Below are 19,926 nucleotides of genomic sequence, written 5' to 3' on the forward strand. Positions count from 1 at the left end.
TGATGCAAAAGAAGGAATGAAGTGCTTGAACAGGTGAGAGATGGGATGTATTAAAGCAGAGCAGAGGCCAGACTGTGATAGGAACGCAGAGGGACAGCGTGAATGAACAGGAGTCCTGATGCAGGTGCTTAGTAGGGTTGATGGTGGTGGGAGAACTTGGGATTTCTCTTCTTACGACTTCTAGTTTCTCAATATATATACAACAAGGTCCGCCACTGTGAGAGAGGAAGGAGGAAAGAGGTCTGTGTTACTTTGCTGGGGCTGCCATAACAAAATATCGCAGACTGGGTGGCTAAAACAAATGAAATTCTTTTTCTCACAATCCTGGAGACTAGAATTCCAGGATCACGGTGTCAGCAGGTAAGGCTTCTTCTAAAGCTTCTCTCCTTGGCTTGTAGATAATCATCTTTGCCCTGTGTCTTTACATGGTCTTCTTTCTGTGTCAGTCTGTGCCCTAACCTCCTCTTCTTTTAAGGACACCAGTCATATTAATTTAGGGCCCATCCTAATTACTTCATTTTAACTTTATTACCTCTTTAAAGACTCTGTCTCCAAATTCACTCATATTCTAAGTTTCTGGGGATTAGAATTGTAACATATAAATTTGGAGGACACGATTTAGCCTATAAAAAAGATGTTTGAAGTTTGAGGTAAGTATGATATAATTCTCGAGAACAGGCTAGGGACATTTAGGATTTGTATGGCCGCATATCAGTTAATACTGTAAACCTGTTCAGTTAAAACTACATTGTTTGTAATATCCATAAGATTAAAACAATCAAGGAATAATTTAAGTTGAAAGTTTTAATAACTCGATTCATGCCAATGAATTTAATAAATATTTTCTGTACATATACTCTGTGTTTAGCCATATAGAAGGTAAAATAGCAAATAATAGTAGCTCTAGATTTCTTCACTATGCATAGTCATGTTTTGGTATTTTTGTCAAGTGATTTACATTTATTATTTCATGAAATATGCCCACAATGGGTTAAGATTATAAACCTAGAAAAGAGGGATAGATTGATAGAGTGAGCTCTCTACATTTTCCATCCTGTTACCTTCAGAATAAAATCCAGCCTCTGCTAGTGTCTAACACAGTCTTACATTTGCTATGAGGAGTCTGTGTGTGTTCTTTGCTTTAGGTATTTAATAACTTAATATATATATTTTTCAAAATTTATAGTTTGTTTTTAAATCAAAATTTAATATTTTCCATAATATCTTGATTTTATTTTACCGTGCAATCTAGCATTTTTAAAATTATTTATACCAATAGAGGGAAGTCTCCTTGTCTTTTTAAAAAACCTATTGTCCATAATCGCTCAATATGTGATATTTAATTTTCTCATGGTAATGTTTAAAATACAACAGAAAATAAAGAAAACATATAGCACATTACTTAAGTAGGAGACTAACATACATGGTTTCAGCATACTTTTTTGTATTATTGGTGGAGCATTTTCTGAACTTCATGGTTATGCTATGTGATCAAATATACAGGAGTGGTTAAAATATTATTCAAACTGCTTTTCTTTAAGAGAGGTAAAATGTATGCATAGAAATAAAAGATATACAGCACAATGTTTAAATTATCTCTCTCAGTACATAGTCATTTGTCAGACATTTCTCTATACTTCTCAATACTTAGAAATGTGTCAGGTGGCTTTACTTTCACTTCTTGGCAGTTGCCCCTTGAATCCTTAAAGTGAATAAAATTTTAGGCTGCAAGTTGTACCACAGTGTACTTTTCTTTCACTTTGCTCTCTCAAACAATGAGACTTGGGATTTTACCAACTCTAAATGCTTATATATGCTCATAACCATTTGGACTGCATCCCATTTGAAAACCAGATGAATACTATGAATTCCGTAGTAAAATTAAAAACTACACGTACATTCAAAACGTTGCATCCACATTCAAGCAGTTCATGGATTCCCATAAGACAGCCCATGAATATCCATGCACTTCAGATTATGGCACTACTAGACCAACAATAATAGCCTGCTTACACCAATTAGGGCTTCTCTTGATGGAATATAATATATAACAGGAGCAGGGTGAGTATTTAGGATAAACTAAAGCATGACAAAAGCAAAACACAAAATTATACATGTACTGTGATTACAATGATATAAAATAGAACTGCTCTGGACAAAAATTTTAAAACTTCATATGAAACAAAAGTCAGTTTTGTAAAGGTTGTAGGATTTGAAGTAGTTTTTTTCATCTTTTTAAAAATTCCTTTGAAAGCTAAATTGTTTTATATTAAACATAATATTGTAACATGAGAAACCCAGGAAAGAGAAAACTTATCATCTAGACAAATGCTAAATCCCTTACATGCTCATTGCACATCATTCTTGCTCTCGTCCTTTTTCTTCTCTTGACTGAAGCTAACATATTCTGTAAAAAAAATTCAGTCTGGTTATACTACCTCTCCAATTAAAACTCCCCAGTGGCTTCTGACTGTGGTCGCCAAGTCTCCTTTTCACAAGATGGCCTGTGCCCATTTCCCCACCGTATTTCCGCCGTGACCTCAGGAACCTTTCCCAGAAAAGCCTACTCCCCCTTGCCTCTCACCTCTACACGTGACTTTGCACATTCATCCTCCGGTCCTCCTGCTCTCCTCTCCTAAATCTTACTCATCCTTTAGATTTCAGCTCTAACTTTACTGCTTCAGGAAAGGTCCCATTGATCCTCCAGCCTGAGAACAGTAAGTACTGCGTTATTCACACACTCAGCGTTCTAATTTTTATTTCACAGATTTTTTGGTGTGAAATGAATGGCTAATAAACCCAGAAGCCAGTTAATATTTTTATAAAATATTAAAAATATTAGAGTTTTTTTAAAATACAGATAATACTGAGAGTGAAGCACTGCCATTGTCTGACTAATTTAATCAGCACAGGCAGCCCGCTCCCTTCAGCTTAACATGTGAAAGGCAAGGCCTCTCCAAGACAGTAAGGTAATGAAATGCCGAAGGGAGAAAATGAGCTCAAAGGAGTGGAGAGGATATTTTATAACACTTATGTAGCTTATTTCTCTTGAGATCTAGGCTAATAACGTGACCCCCCAAACAGCCAGCAGTTTCCGAACAGAGAAAAAGAAAGTCAATTAGGTTAAGAAACATTTGAGTTAAACACATCATTTGTTGTCATGTGGACCCAACAACTAACTGATTGAATCTGTACATTTTTCAAGTTCTGTTCGAGGTTCGAGAGGAAAGACCACTTAGCTCAGTGAGAGCAAATCTCACCATCATCTCTGTGGTTGGAATAGCATTTAAAGGTTCCAGCTTCCTGAACTACTTCCAGTTGGACCAACCAGAAGCTGTTGGTACAGTGTGACATAGCATCATTCCTCTGGACTTAACATTTAAGAAACGGGGGCGAGGAGCAGGTTATAGCTCAGTGGGAGAGCGCGTGCTTGCATGCATGAGGTCCTGGGTTCAATCCCCAGTATCTCTATTAAAATAAATTAATTAATAAACCTAATTACTTACCCACCTGACCCCGCCAAAAAAAAAAAAAAAAAAGGTAATGTATATCACATCCTGCATTACGCTTCAAATAGCCTGAATACAACACAGAAATTGTGAAATTCTACTATTAGCTTTAGCTTCAAATATTTCTTAGAAGTTTTACTTTAGTAGATCCTATTCTGTTATCTAATATCGGTCACAATCAAATATGCAAATGGGAAGATGTATATATTTATTTAAAACAATAATATCTAGTCTGACATTGATGATCTCATGTGATTACCCAGAAAATGGTTGAGCTGCTAAAATATTAAGGCTAACAAATCATCAATTCAGTCAATGGCTTTTTGTAGATCACCCTGACAGGAGGAACCATTAAACATTCTGTTCTCTTCATTTTGTAAATCAAGACTTTCAAAGGTGTTGCAGGTTGAGATGAGTCCAAGGCAGTGATCTGAAGTTTCCATTTTCTTACCAGGTAGAGTTACCTGAAGCTGCTGATTCTTGACTGGATATATCTAATGATTGCTGTTCACCAAAGGGCAATTAGGATCTGGGTCTCAAAGTGTTTAAGAGCATATTTGAGATGTCAACACTTTTATTATTTGTTTCAGTTGTTCTTAAAATGTTTTCTTTTTACATATTTAAGAGTTTGTATAATGAAAGACTTCTATGCATATCTAAATAGTAAGAAAAAAAAATCACTTAGGTTTAAAACTCCAAAATTGCCTTACTTCTACTTGGATTCCATCTAAAAGCCCTAACAGCCAGGTACTTTTTCACAAATTGTAGGCAGCCTGATCCAGATTCTACTCATAGGACTTAACTGGAGCAAAATATCTGAAGAGAGATTTCCCTTCCTTTCTATACATTTATTGCTTATTAAGCAAATTTTGCTTCACCTTCAAGGGCAAGGGATGAAATTCTTCTGTTCTCCTTTAACCTATTTGTTTTGCAAATGCAGAGGTACACTCTGTTCTAACAGGTAAAGAAGCAGCGCTGTATCAGAAGTTAGAACAGATTCGCTTTCCAGAAATGTGATTATATTCAGGTTCCTTAGGTGAACCATGCAGTTAGGGATACGAATCTTCCCTCTTTGATACCTGAAGAAATTTCTAACAGTGGATGATTTGGTGAGATAATACCTATTAACTTCCTATTTAGTTTCTTAGCCCCTAAATTTTCTTACAGCTTTTAAAAAACACATATGCAAGAGGTGGAGCCAAATCCAAAGGAAAAAAGAAAATGCAAGTGTTTATATAAATACTTGCTATAAGCAGTGTTGTGTTGTAGTAGACAGCTCCAAAGATTAAAGGGCTAGGTTTTTAGACAATATTTTAGATGAATGCAAAGTTCTACAGCAAACAAAAAAATAATGTGGCTTAAAGCATTAAAATACATTTACTTTTGTGAGAAAATCATTGAACTTTTGGTCTTTTTCTTTACACTTTAAAATAAAACTGTACCCATCTCAGTGCTGGTGTTAGAATTAATTTGTTAGACAACTAAACTTAAGCTAACACAAGGGGCAGAGTATCCTCTGATGTTCTCAATAAAACGTCTAGAGCAGCATCTAGTTTTATTCTGGAAAGGTGTGCCATTTTTTCTGAGTAGTTATAAGTTGTTTAAAAATTATTAGATTTTTTTGTCGTAAGAATATGAAACTTTCTCTTCTCACTTCCTCTACCTGGTAGTAACTTGAAAATGTTCCTGTTCACAGTATAAAGTAAAAAAGGATCTGTCACAAAGTTTTTTTTCTTTTTCACTCTTTTTTTCTCTTTTATGTTTCACTTGCCTTGTACAGCCAGCAAGAACTGAAAATAACCCCAAACTCAGAATAACATATAAACTTCAGGGACTTTGAGGGGAATGAGAGCTAATGATGTACACATTCATGCTTTGCTTCTAAATGCTTTATTATCCCCAGAAGTAGGGAACTTCGCCCATTGGGTTAGTATATTTCATGGAGAACTATAGCGTTGGGTTGGAAGCTTATTCAAGAGATATTATACAACTGAACTATTTTTTTGAACAAGTACCTATGAAGAAAACTATGAAATGACGCACTTTTGGTGGGCTAAATGTCAATGTCATTTAACAAATATTTATTGAGGACCTGCTGTATGCAACTTATGTTACTCAAATGAGTCAAGTGTACTTTTATCCATTAAGAGAACTATAATATAGGGAATAATAAGATGTGGACAAAACGTACCACAGGGACATTAGAAACCAAAGGTTGGGGAGAGTTGTAAAAGGAAAAAATGAAACTACTATTTCAGAGTGCTCACATGGAGTCTTCTTTGATTCTAGTGTTTTAGTTGGCTCCTGGATTTTATGCATCTCCCAAAAAAGATATTATTAGTGGTGGCATATTTCAAATTATGTTATGAGATTAGACTCTATATTAAACTTAAGCTCTCATCTAGGGGAAAATAGTGTTCTAAGTGTCAGATGCTTTAGACCCCTAAAGGTGAGACAAGGGTATTTTGGGGGCGAGTGGAGCCATGGAGAAGGGCACACTCATTTAAAATTTTTTGAATGCCTACTACATGAAAATAATTTTTAGATATAGCATCAAGTAAGATTTTAGGAGGGCAATGGTTGTTCATAGGTGGATAGTGAATTTGTGATATGTGACCACCTCAAAACTACACAGAATATGGGCTTGTTTTTTCGTATTTTTTACTTTATCACATTGGTATTATCGATTTTATTGTGTCTCCCCATGATTAGGCAGGGATAGAAACAAAAAGTACATTGCTCCTACCTTGAAACAGAATTAGAGACAAAATTCCCGTCCACTCCATTCCCAGCATCACCCAGAGCATACGGCAGTCCTCTCCACTATTCAGAGTTAAAAAAAATATTTTCTTCCCTCCTCCTCCTTTCCTCAGCCCTGCTCCTCTTCCGCCTCACAGTAGTGCTAGTAATACTACTAATATACCAATAAGCATAGCTGTCATTTATTGAACTCTTACTGTATAGCAAGAATTTTGCTTAAACAGTAATTACATTATCATTTATCTTCACAACTCTGCTTTGAGGTATGTTTTATGTCAGGTTTTTTTTTTTCCCAAGTCAAAGAAAATAACTTATACTAAACAGACAGAGCAGATTTATTATAAGAGATGGTTCATGAACCAAAGCACCACAATGTAACCAAAATTCGAGAAAGAAAAAGAGATCAGGACCTGACAATGTTAGCAACTCAGGAAGGAGATCTCTCAGACTCTTATATTTGCTTTTATCAGTATATTTTTGGCTTGGTTTTCTCTGCTTCTAAGTGCACATGACAAGAGAAAGGTGGTCACTCCACAGCTTCAGCAGACTAGACACCATTAAAGGCTGTCTCTCAAGCCCAAGTGCAAATTGTCAGGAAAGGAAATTCGACTAATGAGAGGCTGGGTCAGGTATCCAAGACTGATCCAGAGAAATTTAGCTGGAGAGCCGAGTACACTGAGAATATACACGGGGGAAGAGTGCTCAGAAAGGGGTCTTGTGTGCATTTTCCAGTGTAAGGAGGGATCAAAGAGGGTGAAGTATTTAACCCACATTCATGCAGTAAATAAATGGCAAAATGGGACTTCAAAACACAAATTTTGTTTGAGTTAAAGCCCAAGTGGCATTTATTGAATTGCATTGACTTTTGTATTAGTTTCTTATTGTTACTGTAACAAATGATTATAAACTTAGTGTCTTTAAACAACACAAATTTATTATCTTACAGTTCTGGAGGTCAGGGGTCTTCATTGAGTCAGAAGGGCTACATTCCTTCTCCAGGCCCTAGGAAGAGTCCATTTTCTTGCCTTTTATAGCTTCTAGAGGCCACCTACATTCCTTGCCCTGTGGCCTCTTCCTTGAATCATTCCAACCTCTGCTTTCATCACCACACCTCTTTCTCTCGCTCTGATCCTCCTGCTTCCTTGTCTAAGGACCCTTGCAATTGCATTGGATCCACCTGGATAATCCAGGTTTATCTCCCATCTCAAAAACCTTAACTTCCTATAACCCTGAAGTCCCCTTTGCCGCATAAGGTAACATTGTCACAGATTCCAGGGATTAGGGTGTGAGCATCTTTGGAAGACCGTCATTCAGCCTACTACAACTCTCTAGAGTCTGGTTCATTCCTACTTAGAACTGCTGTTGGAATTTATCTTTTAATCTTTTTACAACTTCCCTTTCCACCTATTTCTAGTTATCCCTATTTCTCTAAGAGTATGACTCCGCTTAATTAAAATAGAAAAGAAAAGAAAAAAATACTATTTTTCTTTGTTTCACTTTCATATGGCTTGAGATTCTGCCACAGTTCTGATAATGAATATTTCTCGGTCTTGGTAATTCCTAGACTAATGTAATTTCTGATGTAATCTGTCTATTTCTTGAGAAGCACTTTGAAGAAAAGTTTTAATTTTGACAGGCAGACATGGGAGCAAAAGGAACTTCTGATGGAAGGATGAGAGAGGGAAAGTGAATTGGGAGCCATATTCTGAAAGCCTTCAAATTAATCAGTAGTGTACTTATGCAATATGATGCAAAAAAGGATTATTATCTCAAAGTAAAGTTTTCTACAAATACATTACTTTTAATATGTGTTTATTGTGTGGGAAAATATCCATTTTTTAAAAGCTTACTATTCTTTACATACCCTGACCTTTAAAATTCCAAGAAGGTCTTTCAGAAACAATTGTACTATTTATTATTTAGAAACATACACACGTGCGTGCGCACACACACACAGCCACCAACACGTTAGCAGGAACTCGTGCAATGCTGGCTGTAAAACAGGATTGGAACCCTGTCGACATACACCTTTGAACAAGGGTTTGTTTATTCTGCTTGTCTCATTATGTAGTTCTAATCATTTTTTAATAAATGAAAGGTTTTCTGAGCATCTGAACATGGAAATTGCTCTGTACATGAACTGTTAGGTAGTAAGTACCCAATGGGCCTTATATACACTCACTTCTATTGTACATCTTGGGTGGAACTATTCATATTTATGTAACAAAAATCAACTTAATTTTACAGTCATTAAAGAACAACTATGAAAGTATTTAAAAGCTATAAATCAACCTTGGAGCAAAAGTGGTTGCTTTAAATTTAAGCTCAAAGTATAAATGAACTATTTTGGCACTCATTAGATTAAAATGATTAAATTGCTTCTCTCTTGCGTCTCATAGTCACATAGGAAGTTTTGTACTTTTCCTTAACCACAAAATACTTTACCCTCTAGAAGGAAAAAAATCATAATCCCATAGCTTTTTAATGAAAGGGACATTGTATTATGTGTAACTTAATGTTTCCTCTAGATTTACTATTTTAGAAAGGGCTAGAAGTGGAAAATATTAGACGCTAGCAACTTACAATGACATCATTCTGTATTTAATTAAAATGTGTCTTAATACTTCACTCAGGCTTTTAGAACCATAGAGCTTTATCTAATTTTATTTTTTGCTCTTAAAAACTGGAGTTCTTAGAATTTCCATATTTGACATTATTCTCTGAAGTATGATGAAAAATGAATCCAAATATTTAAGCAAATTTATCTCAGAACTGTTTTGCCTACAAAAATTTTCCTGGTGACTGTGTTATAAAGAAAAACTTTCATAATATTTACTGCTCATTCATTTATCTAACTCATGTTAAGTGCCACATATTTAGAGATACAGTCTTATAGAAACATGAAGCCTTAAAGAGAGAAAACTACACAACATATAGATTTTGTTCTAAGTGTTAAGTGTGTGGCATTTCATGGGATAAATGCTGGTAAGTGTAGAGATGCTATTGAAGGAAGGAGGGCTGTCACGACAGGTTTCCTGGAGGTAAATTTTGTTGTCCTTAAGCCTTAGGAGCCTTGTTGATTCTGAGTATTTGGTTTTTTTAAGAGCAGGTTGGAATTCTCCCAGCTTAAGCTCTGCAAATGCCCAGAGCAGCAAACTGCAGGCATTATTAATGCAGCATATTTCCAAAGGGAGGACTCCAGTCTGTGTAATAGCATCAATGCACCATTGATTTTTATATACAGACACTGACTTAGTTATCTATATGGCAAGCCAAGGCGGGGTGAATAAAACCCAAGATCAATTTATAAAATCCACTAGTATTCAATACTTTGTATTATTTGGTTATTTCAATGCTTTCCCTCACTAACTCATTTACTGAAGTTGACCAACAGAATAAAATGGCATAATTTATCATGATGTCATTCTTACAGTCTTTTAAAGGATCTCCAAAACAATTACATTTTGATATTTTGAAAACTTGAAGTATACAGAAAGGTACTGGAGAAATGCTACATCCAGGATCTCACTGCATTTAAGTTTGTTTTGGCACAGTCCTTGTGCCATCTGGACAGTCCACCCTACACCTGCCAGTACAGGTGGATTTAGCTCACCTCTGCTCTAGCATTCTCGGTTTCATGGGAGCCAACTACTGTAAATCTCCATAGTTGAGAGAGAATATAGTACATCCTTTTGGAAACCATAATTGATATATTTATATGAGGCTTTATAATAACAGTGCAGAGATAGTTGCAATATCTTTCAAATATTTCTTTCTCTCAATTTCCAGAAATAACACCACCGGAAGAAGCTGGCCATTCTGTTAATCTGAATTGTTTCTAATTCCTTATCTCTTATATCTATTCTTTTGTACCTGTATGTATATTTTTCCCATTAGGATAATTAAGTTTTTCTTTATATCAAAGTGTTAAATATTAGTTTTATAGGAACAGCAAGGGATAGTTGTGAGGTATTTGAATTGAGTTTGATGTTAGATGTCAACAGCTTGATACTATACTCTCTGCAGAGTGAATCTTCCATAAATTCATATTATGTTGCCACAACAATAACCAAGAAAGTATAGTTGTGCTGTGTTGTCTTATGTATGTTTAACCTACGTTTGGACAAAGTTGAATATAGTCCATGAAAATGCAGCATCAGTTACTGATTGGAAATGGGCAAGAGTCTTAGAAAGCTTGCTAAACTAAAACAATGTGTATGAAAGTCTTCATAGGACACTTTCTAATAGGTAGGACAGCCCACGGAACCCACAACTGAGTGAAAACTGGTAATAAAAGAACTTGTGTTGAGCAAAACACAGTTAAGATAGTAAACTGAGTGGATATAAAGAACTGAGTGCTAAGACAACGTATTGATCTAAAATATTCTTACCAGAGAGTCCACAGAGATGGAGGATTACGGAGTGAATATCACTGAAGGTTCTTCTCGGCACTAACACATTTCTCTTAACAAAAATAACTACCATAAAGCGGTGTCAAGTTTTTTGACATGAGGCCTGAGTCCTCCAATGACCAGAGACTTTCACGATCAAGGCTTTGGCTGGGCTTAGCGCGTGATTTCAGGTGTTTTATTTTGGTTCTTGCCTAGTCTGGCACACTGGCATAAGGCTTTGTAAATCACAGTGTTGCGTCAGAAGAGATACTTACGCAGATGTGTCCCTTGCCAGGACTGTAAAGTATATGGGTGCCATCCATAAAGTAGATGGTTGTGCTGATGGTTCTATCAGCTGAGTATTAATGTTTTCCTAGAAGTGTCAGGCAATCATCTGTCCAGTTGGTGTAGATTAATCAACTCATAGATTTATTGAGAATAGTGTGGCTGTGGTGTTGAGGGCTAAATGGGCAAGCTGGGATTGGGGTTAACCACCGACAGAACTGTCAGGGAAGGAGGTCTCTAAAGTCCTGCCTTAGGAAGTTACTGTTTTCAATTAGATCACTTGTCCCCACTGATACTTTTTCTCTGTGCGTAGGAAAATTTTAGGGAGCAGTCAAAAGATTCACATAAGTTCATATAAATATAGGAAGGCCCAAGATCCAAGATGCCATTGTGAGATCAGAGGGCATAAGGAGGGCATAGGAAAGAGACTGGGACACCATAAGAAGAGGTCCCATGTTGGGTCAGATCATGAATGAGAATGGGAGTCTGGGCACCTAGAGGCTGGTGAACAACATCTCCTGCTCAGGGATTGGAAAAGCAAGTGAAGGAAGCAGGCTGGAAAGTAAAGATTAACTTTATTTTCATGAATTTTTTAGATAGGTAAATAGATATAGAAGTTAATTATTTTATGTTTAGTTATGTACTTATTTTATAATCTACAACAGTGTGTATGAATGTGTTAATATACATACGTATATCTCCCATCTTTATCCACTGAAAGAACCTAGAAACAATGACACTCAGCAGCAACGATCATTTCCAGTATAGAGCATTCTCCATTAAAAGGAGCCAGAGTTCTTTGGAGAAGTGGTTGGACTGGAGCACAGAAAATCCAAGATGAGCCTGGAGCATGAATGCACTATAAAAAATTAAAAAAAGAAAGAAAGAAAGAGAAGAGAAGAGATGAGAAGAGGAAACAAAAGGGAGGGGGAGGGAGGGAGAGAGGGACAGATGGAGAGAGAGAGAGAGGAAGGAAGTAAAGAAGGAAGGAAGGAAGGAAGAAAGGGTGAGAGATAAAGGGGAAAAAAAGGAAGGAAAGGTGTCTAAAGGGTACAGGAACCAACCTGGGGGAGCTCACTATGGCCACGGCTGGAACAATTTGAGCAACAGATGAATTATAACAGTACTGGATTATAACCAAGAGAGTAAAATACTTACCTGTGAGTTCACACTAACATAAATCGATAACTAAATAAAAATTGAATGGGAGAAGGGACAACTCTTTCTTATAGAAGAATTCCAATTAAAAGTGTAGAAGAATTCCAATTAAAAGTGTAGAAGAATTCCAATTAAAAGTGTAGAAGAAATGAGGGAAGCAGAAAATCACCATTAGAACACCATAGTAATCATGGCTGCAGGTAGGACCAATAATGGATGCTAAAATTAGTGGACAAAAGCTTAAGGAGAAACAAGATATTTGCATACTCACAAACTATCCCTTCCACAAATCTAACAATTACAAAAAATATATATATAGTAACTTTACAGTGGAGAAACCTGACAGATGTCACCTAAACCAAATGATTAGGGTTAACATCACCAGACTTACCAGATCATGACCTTCTGTTGTGCTGCACTGAGATGCGATGCTTCTCTGTGTGATTCTTCCTAACAATGCATAACCTTAATCTGGTTTTGAGAAAATACCAGACAAAACCAAACTGAGTGATGTTGTGCAAAATAACTGACTAGTACGCATTAAGTGTGTCAAGGTCATGAAAGACAAGGGAAAAATGAACCTATGCAGCAGAATAGAAGAGACCTAAGAAGACAGAACAAGTAAATGCAATCTGAGATCCTGGAGTGGATGCTGAGGCAGAATAATGACATTAGTGGAAAAGACTGACGAAATCTGAATAAATTCTGTAGTTAATAGCATTGTTCCAATGTTAATTTCTTAGTTTTGATCATTGTATCACAGTCAGATATTGCACAAGGGAAAATCAAGTGAAAGGTGTATGAGAACTCTCTGTGCTGTTTTTGCAACTTTTCTGTAAATCCAAAATTATCTCAAAATCAAGTAAAAAGAGATAGAAGACTCTTCAGGAAAATAGGAATCATTTTATATGTCACAGAAATGAGAAAAACTGCTGTTGAAGCACATTGCTATTAGGATACTTTTGGTTGCAAGCAACAGAGAAACCAACCTAATTGTCTTAAATCACTGCTTATTTAACTGAAGAAATCTTTCAAGTAGGGGGCACGCAATCAAAATTGTGTTCCATCAAGACTGTGGCATCTTTTACCTTGGATGCCCTTTAGCTTCGCTTTGCTTCCCACGCCACTCTCTCCTCACCCCATCCGTGAGATAGTCGCAGGAGTTGTAGTATTATCACTAGTGGCCAGAATGAGAGGTCTGCCAGTTGAAGTGACTGTCTTTAAAAGAGCAGGGGACTGTCTTTCCAAGATGGTCCTGGGAAACATCATTCCCCAAAGATCTAACTGGAATAAATTGGGTTAGATGCTCATTCGTAAGCCAGTTGAAAGTGCAAAGGGAATCATTTAGACTGTCATAGGCCTGTTTTCTAAAAGCAATCGCTGGCCAGGAGATTTCAACTACGATGCCCACCCTGGAGCTGAGGACGCTGAGCGTGGAGCTGTTTTAAGTAGATGGACTAAAATCAGGTTCTTAGGAAGAGGAAGTGATTGGGAAGGACTGAAACAGTCCAATGTAACATTTTTTCAAACTAAAAATTGTACACATGATCTGATACTAATAAATAAATATTCTAATATGGAGACAAAAGAAAGAACATCTGAAATTCACACCCTTCTAGAAAAATTGGGAAGGTTTGCACTCATCCTGTCTACAGCAGTGCTATAATTATTTCAGCAATCTGTTGAGACCCAGTAGGTTAACTTATTAGTCCTTTAAATTCCATCACTGATTAGTCTGATCCGTTTCCACTTGTTTCAATCAGCATCCTTGGAAATGGTTCCTTTGTTTACATACATTTGGCGCATTTCCCATCCCTAATTTGATCACCTGCACCTGGAAAAACTGATCATTTCATTTGAAGATTCAGGTGCCCTCATCAAGGGACAAAGAATTGTGTAAGCTTCCTGGTGGCTGAACAAATTTAAATGGTTCTCACATAAGCGCCTCACCTCATATACACAATGTCACATGGAAAGCAAAACAAAAGAGTGCCTTTTGACAGAGAGGGTAAAAATATTCCATGCTCTCTAGGGAGAAACAATTTTTAATTGGAATAAGCTGGCAGACTTCTCTGTATTGGCACCAATCACTTTATGGAAAAATCTCAGCTGCTAATGGCAGTAGTGAATGTATTGTATAGACAGGACACAACTCACTTGTGTACCTCCAAACACAGACATAACAAATGTGAAATAAAATATCTTTCACTTACATTTTTGCATTCAAATGTAGTTTTAAAAATTATTATCTACAAGTAATTGAAGTATAGTTTTGCATATGCCATCAATGGAAACTAACTTCCTTTTATGCACTACATGTTTTGTTATATATTGCTATGGTGCATTTAAAAAGATTTGAAAATAGATGGATAAATCGCTCTTGTGCTGAGGATCAATTAGATCCACATCTGTAGACCTGAAATCTTCTTTGTCAATAGACCCAAGTGTCTTACTGCTTTCGGGCTTTCTCAACGTGGATACACCTCGATGGCTCAAACTCAGTATGTTCAAAACGGAATTCATTGTAATACAGCCTGAGCCTGTTCTTGTCCCTGCAGCTCTGCTTTCACTATCCTGGTAGTGACCTCAGTCTGTGACTCCCACTGTCATCTCTGACTCCTCCTAGCTGCTTTTCAGCCTCCCCATTGCAGCTAATAAGTGCTCTTGATTTTATATCTAAGAGTTCTTTTCATCTGTGCTTTCCTTTCCATTCCCACAAGGACCATCTTGTTACAAAAGACTACATATTTTCTATCTGGTCCAAAATTCTCTCCCTGTCCTGGCAGCCCCCTCCCCCAACACACACACACACACACACACACACACACACACACACTCACAACTTTCAGAGATAACTGCTACTACACAGATTTGATTTTATGATCTTGTCAGTTCCTGCTTCAAAATATTTGATGGCTAGCTAGTAACTAAAATTTAATACAAAGCTCTCCATAATCTGGCCAATAACTACCTTAGCAGTCTACTTATGTGAATACATTTTAGGTCTCAGCTTAATTGACTATATCCATGTCCTCCTCTTTAAAAACCCTTGCTTCTCTCATCCTCCAAGACACTGTTCTTTCCTCTTTCTCTTCACTCCCTGTCTTAGGGCTGCTCTATCAGAGTGCCGTAGACAAGGTGGCTTATAAACAGCAGCACAACTATTTTCAACAGTTCTGGAGGCTGGAAGTCCAAGATCAGGGTGCTAGCATGGTGGGGTTCTCGTGAGGTCCTCTTCAGTGTTACAGACTGCCAAATTCTCTTGTATCCTCACGTGGCTTCAAGAGGGCAAGAGAGTTCTCTGGGGTCTGTATTGTAAAGGCGCTAATACCATTCAAGAGGGCTCCACCCTCATGACCTAACTACCTCCCAAAGGCCCACCTCCTAATACCACTACATTGGGCGTTAGGATTTCGACATTCAAATTTAGAAGGGACACACACATTCAGTCCATTGCACTCCCTAATCAGGCTTTTTTTTTTTTTTTTTTTGGCTGTTTCATACACTTCCTTTATTTTAGCTAGCACCTCTATGGCAATTATTCCCCAGTTTAGTACCTTCAGCTGAGATACTTCCCTGAATCCCAAACTTACATATCAACTGTCTACTACTTAATATAGCCTCCGGGACACCAAACTGAATCTAGCACTTCCCTGTCCCCATTCCCCGTGTCTGTCTGTGTTCGATCATCAATTATTGATCATTCCACTTAAGTATCACAGTGATAGAACAGTTACAGGCCTTTTCACTTAATATGGATAATGGCCATCAGTCAGGGTGAGACAGGAAAAAATAATGTAAATTTGGATCTGTTATTTTTAAATGATATGAACCAGAGAAAATGCTAAAAATATAGAATAGACTCAAAAGTACTTTAAAACCTACAAATAATTAATGCTTTGTAAATAGCAAGCAAAGTATTACCCCCAACATACCCATTAGCCTAACCCTGAGTATATATTCATTCATTTTAATCTAGCTTCTATCCACATTTAGCACAAAGCATAAATTTGATATTGTATAGTAATCCTCATTTACAGCAACTCAATAATTTAAAGTCCTAATTTCATCCCTTTACATGTAAATGATACTGTAAAAATAAAAGTGTTACCGTATGTAGTATTACTGAAGTTTATGGCAAAGTCAGTTTTCACCATTGTCTCTATAAAGTCTTGTTAAAAATATGCATTAACATATTAACACCAGGCTCTGTGAATATACAGATACCTATAAATATTTTTATTCTCACAATTAGAACAAAACAGTTATTATAGTAATAAGGCAGAGTTGTGGTCATATTTTTTGTTTGTTTTAGCAAATGGATTTAGTGTTACAACTGGATCAAAAATATTTGACTTAGAATTACACAGAATTAATTGGTGGGCATCAACAAAAAATAAAATTATTACCTGATCCTGTCCCATGCTATGTGACAGTTGTCTTATCAAGGAGGACTCTACTTCTGGTTTCTTAGGTAAATGATATAAATGTTCTGAACTCATAGGATCACTGTGAAAAGAAAATAAAAAAAACTTTAAAATTCAAAACAATAACACATTTTGTAATTTCTGAAAAAGTTTTAAATGTTTATTTTAGTTCAAATCATATGAAATTGCCAACATCTCACCATTTTGCCTACAAAAATGGTGGTTTTGTAAAAAGGTTGATTTGTATGGTTTGTTCCCATCCCATTAAATCTATTCAGACTACTTAACTTCTATGTTTAAAAACTGTACATTAAATGGAAATGTTGAAAGGATATTTGAATTCAACTTTACCAAATAGGAGCTTAAATTATTTTTGTTAAAATTGTATTGTATATGATGAATCTAATACATATTTTTATATTTTACTTTTTCTTCAAACTCAGTGTTCAGAACACCAGGCACACTCCTAAGCAATGTGCAGACTATAATAATTTAATAGGAAGAAAATCACCACATTATAAAAATAAGCAATTATAACTTGCTACTGACAGCAGGTCCCATGATATCCTGTAATCCAATAAAGATTTGCACACATACAAAAACATTTTAAAATAAACAGTTCTGGTGGTGTGTTTACATTTTGCTTATCTAAATTATGTCAATATTATTTCTACTGGCAGTAAAACTAAACATTTGTTTATCTTGTCTTTTGAGAATTACTCTTTTTTTTTGCAAATAACTCTAAGATGAAGTTATAACATGTAGATGACATATGGGAATAAATTGACAGAAAATTAATTACTGCCTCAGCAAGAACTGGTGGCTTAAATTCTCATTTCACTAACCAAAATGATTCCTATTTCATTTTGACTAATGCCTGTAAAACATATTTTTCTTGATGTTTGCACCAATTAAGATGCTTTAAATTTCAAGTAACAGAGAAACACAACGAACTTTAGGTTACCAATAAGAAGGCAATTATTTCACAATGCTAGGAAGATAGCCGTTCTGTGAGGATATCAAAAATCCTGTCCATCATTTCATGTGCTGATTTTGCTGTGTTAACTTCTGTCCTTAGACCATGTCCTTTCAGAGCCCCAGCATGTCATGGAAGCATCATGGTAGACAGCAGAATCCAGAAAAAAAAGATAACTGTCCCTTTCTATGCAGCATTTTTATGAGCAAGAAAAACCCTTCCTTGTCCCTAGTTTTCAGTGGACAAAAGTACATCAAACGCCTCTGACAAAATCAGTCATTGGCTAGGAAAAGAGAATTACCTAATCGGTTTAGACTAATTAATATCCCACTTTTTAGCTCTTCTCTGCACACATGGCAATGGTGACTGTGAACACTCAGACAAAATAGGAGCTCTGCCAGCAAGAAAGAGTACAGTACTAGGGGGAGGGTGTAGCTCAGTGGTAGAGTGTGTGCTTAGCATGCACCAAGTCCTGAGTTTAATCCCCAGTACCTCCATTAAAAATAAATAAACTAATTACTCCCCACAATAAAACAAATAAAAAAAATTTTTAAGAGTACAGTACCTTTGGTTAGTCAATCTAATGTTTCTAGTAGTCATCAAACATGTTTATGCAGTAGACCTTGCTATGAATCTACTCATCCTTATTTAGGAGAAGAAAACTTATGTAAAATGTTGTAAACAAATCTGGGTATTTAGTCCCTCTGTCTAAACATCTCTTTGATCCAGGAAAATATCTAGAGTGAGTCTGGATATTCAATACCTCTTTCTAAACATCTATTTGATGTAGAAAATTGTCCAGAATAATACACAGCAAACCTTGAGTAACTCTAGGGACCTGAATAAATAATCATCTTAGGTGGGAAATAAACTTACTCTAAAGAAACAAGAGAAGGATGTAAATCAAATACGAAATTTGTTAAAAGTCTGAGGAAAGGAATAGTGTTAACAGTAACAGAAAAGCCTGTCAATTAGATTACCTCCTGGACTAGCTATAACACTAATGGAGTAAAATTACAATTAACTTCAGAGAATGATAACTGGTGGAGTCAGTGACGTTCCCTGAGAGCTGAGGATGCACTTGATTCTGACCTGAGGATGGAACTGAACATGGGAGCGAAGAGGATTGCTACCCTTTTTCCCAACTCCTGCACTTCCGTTGAGTGAACTGCATAAGATGAGAAGTGAGGGAGGTATGTTTGCAAGGTCCCAAGGATGTCACCACAGAGACGGGAGCTTGTCAGCCTCTGCGGGAGCATCTGAGGAGCAGGATGCTATAGTTGTAAGATCCCCCAGGAGCTTCAGGAAGTAGCCGTGGGGATCTGGGGATGGGATTTCCAGAGATTACACTAGTGGGGTTGTGGCTAAGATTTCATGTTTCTTTGCTTTTTATCATCATGACCTCTGTTCTCTTTTCATGCTAATATGATCGAAGGCAAATGTGGACTATAATTTAGAACATTCAGAAACAAGATTAAGTCATTTAAGACCATTAAGACAGACGAAAAGGGATCTCATACCTTTAAACACTAAGCTATTAGCAAATGCATCTGTAATATTGTGTGACTTTTGTCATTTCCTTCACTAGCTTGGAATACTAAGAGGTAACATTGAATTAATATTCATATTAATTACTAGAGACTCTTCACATTAGGTGAGCATCCCCATTGCCCTCAGCATCGCCGCCCGGAGACAGAAATACCTGCCTGCTTTTAAACAGAAATTTTTTAATGTCCCATCTGCCCAGGCATTTCACTACAGAAGAGGTTTTCACAATTCTTATTTTTTTTAATATACAGCTTTTCAGCTTCTTTAAGTATACGAGAATGAATTATTATATCCAGCATAAAAACTGAGAGACTTTTAATATTAAAATTAAGCTAGGAAAGGGCAACTAGTATAAATATTGTCAGTTTTACACCGATCAAATGTAATCAACTTATATATATATATATGAAAATCAAATTAATCTAGTAACAACAGAAGTATAAAAGGTTATGAAAATATAGAAGTTACTGCTTAGAGCAGCACTTAAATATTTTAATTACATAAATAATTCTCAAATACCTGTTTGGGTTAAAAAAATCATACAGCACAGAAGCATATTTTGCAACCCGTTTTATCTCCACTCCTTTTATATTATCAGTACCTTCAAAAATTTGGGGGTGTATTCTCAAACACTTTTCTACATAATCTCATGTATTTACAATATGCTATTTATGATCATGTATATATGCATATATATTTATGAGACATACATGCATTAGTGTATATATATATATATATATATGATTTTTAGCTGTTTCCTATATAAATGGGCTCATATCATACACTAATGGAATACTTGGAAACTTGATTTTTAATTGACAGTATATCTGAGATTCTTCCCATATCAGCACATCTAGAGCTACCTTATTCTT

General features: G+C 36.2%; 1 protein-coding gene across 1 annotated transcript in view; it reads left to right on the forward strand.

Moving 5' to 3' along the window:
• SEMA3E (semaphorin 3E) overlaps window positions 1-19,926 on the forward strand; it is a 223,336-nt gene that overhangs the window by 24,140 nt on the left and 179,270 nt on the right. The gene's annotated exons all lie outside the window — the stretch shown is intronic.

The sequence above is a fragment of the Camelus dromedarius genome, chromosome 7 (assembly GCF_036321535.1).
Source record: "Camelus dromedarius isolate mCamDro1 chromosome 7, mCamDro1.pat, whole genome shotgun sequence".
NCBI lineage: Eukaryota > Metazoa > Chordata > Mammalia > Artiodactyla > Camelidae > Camelus > Camelus dromedarius.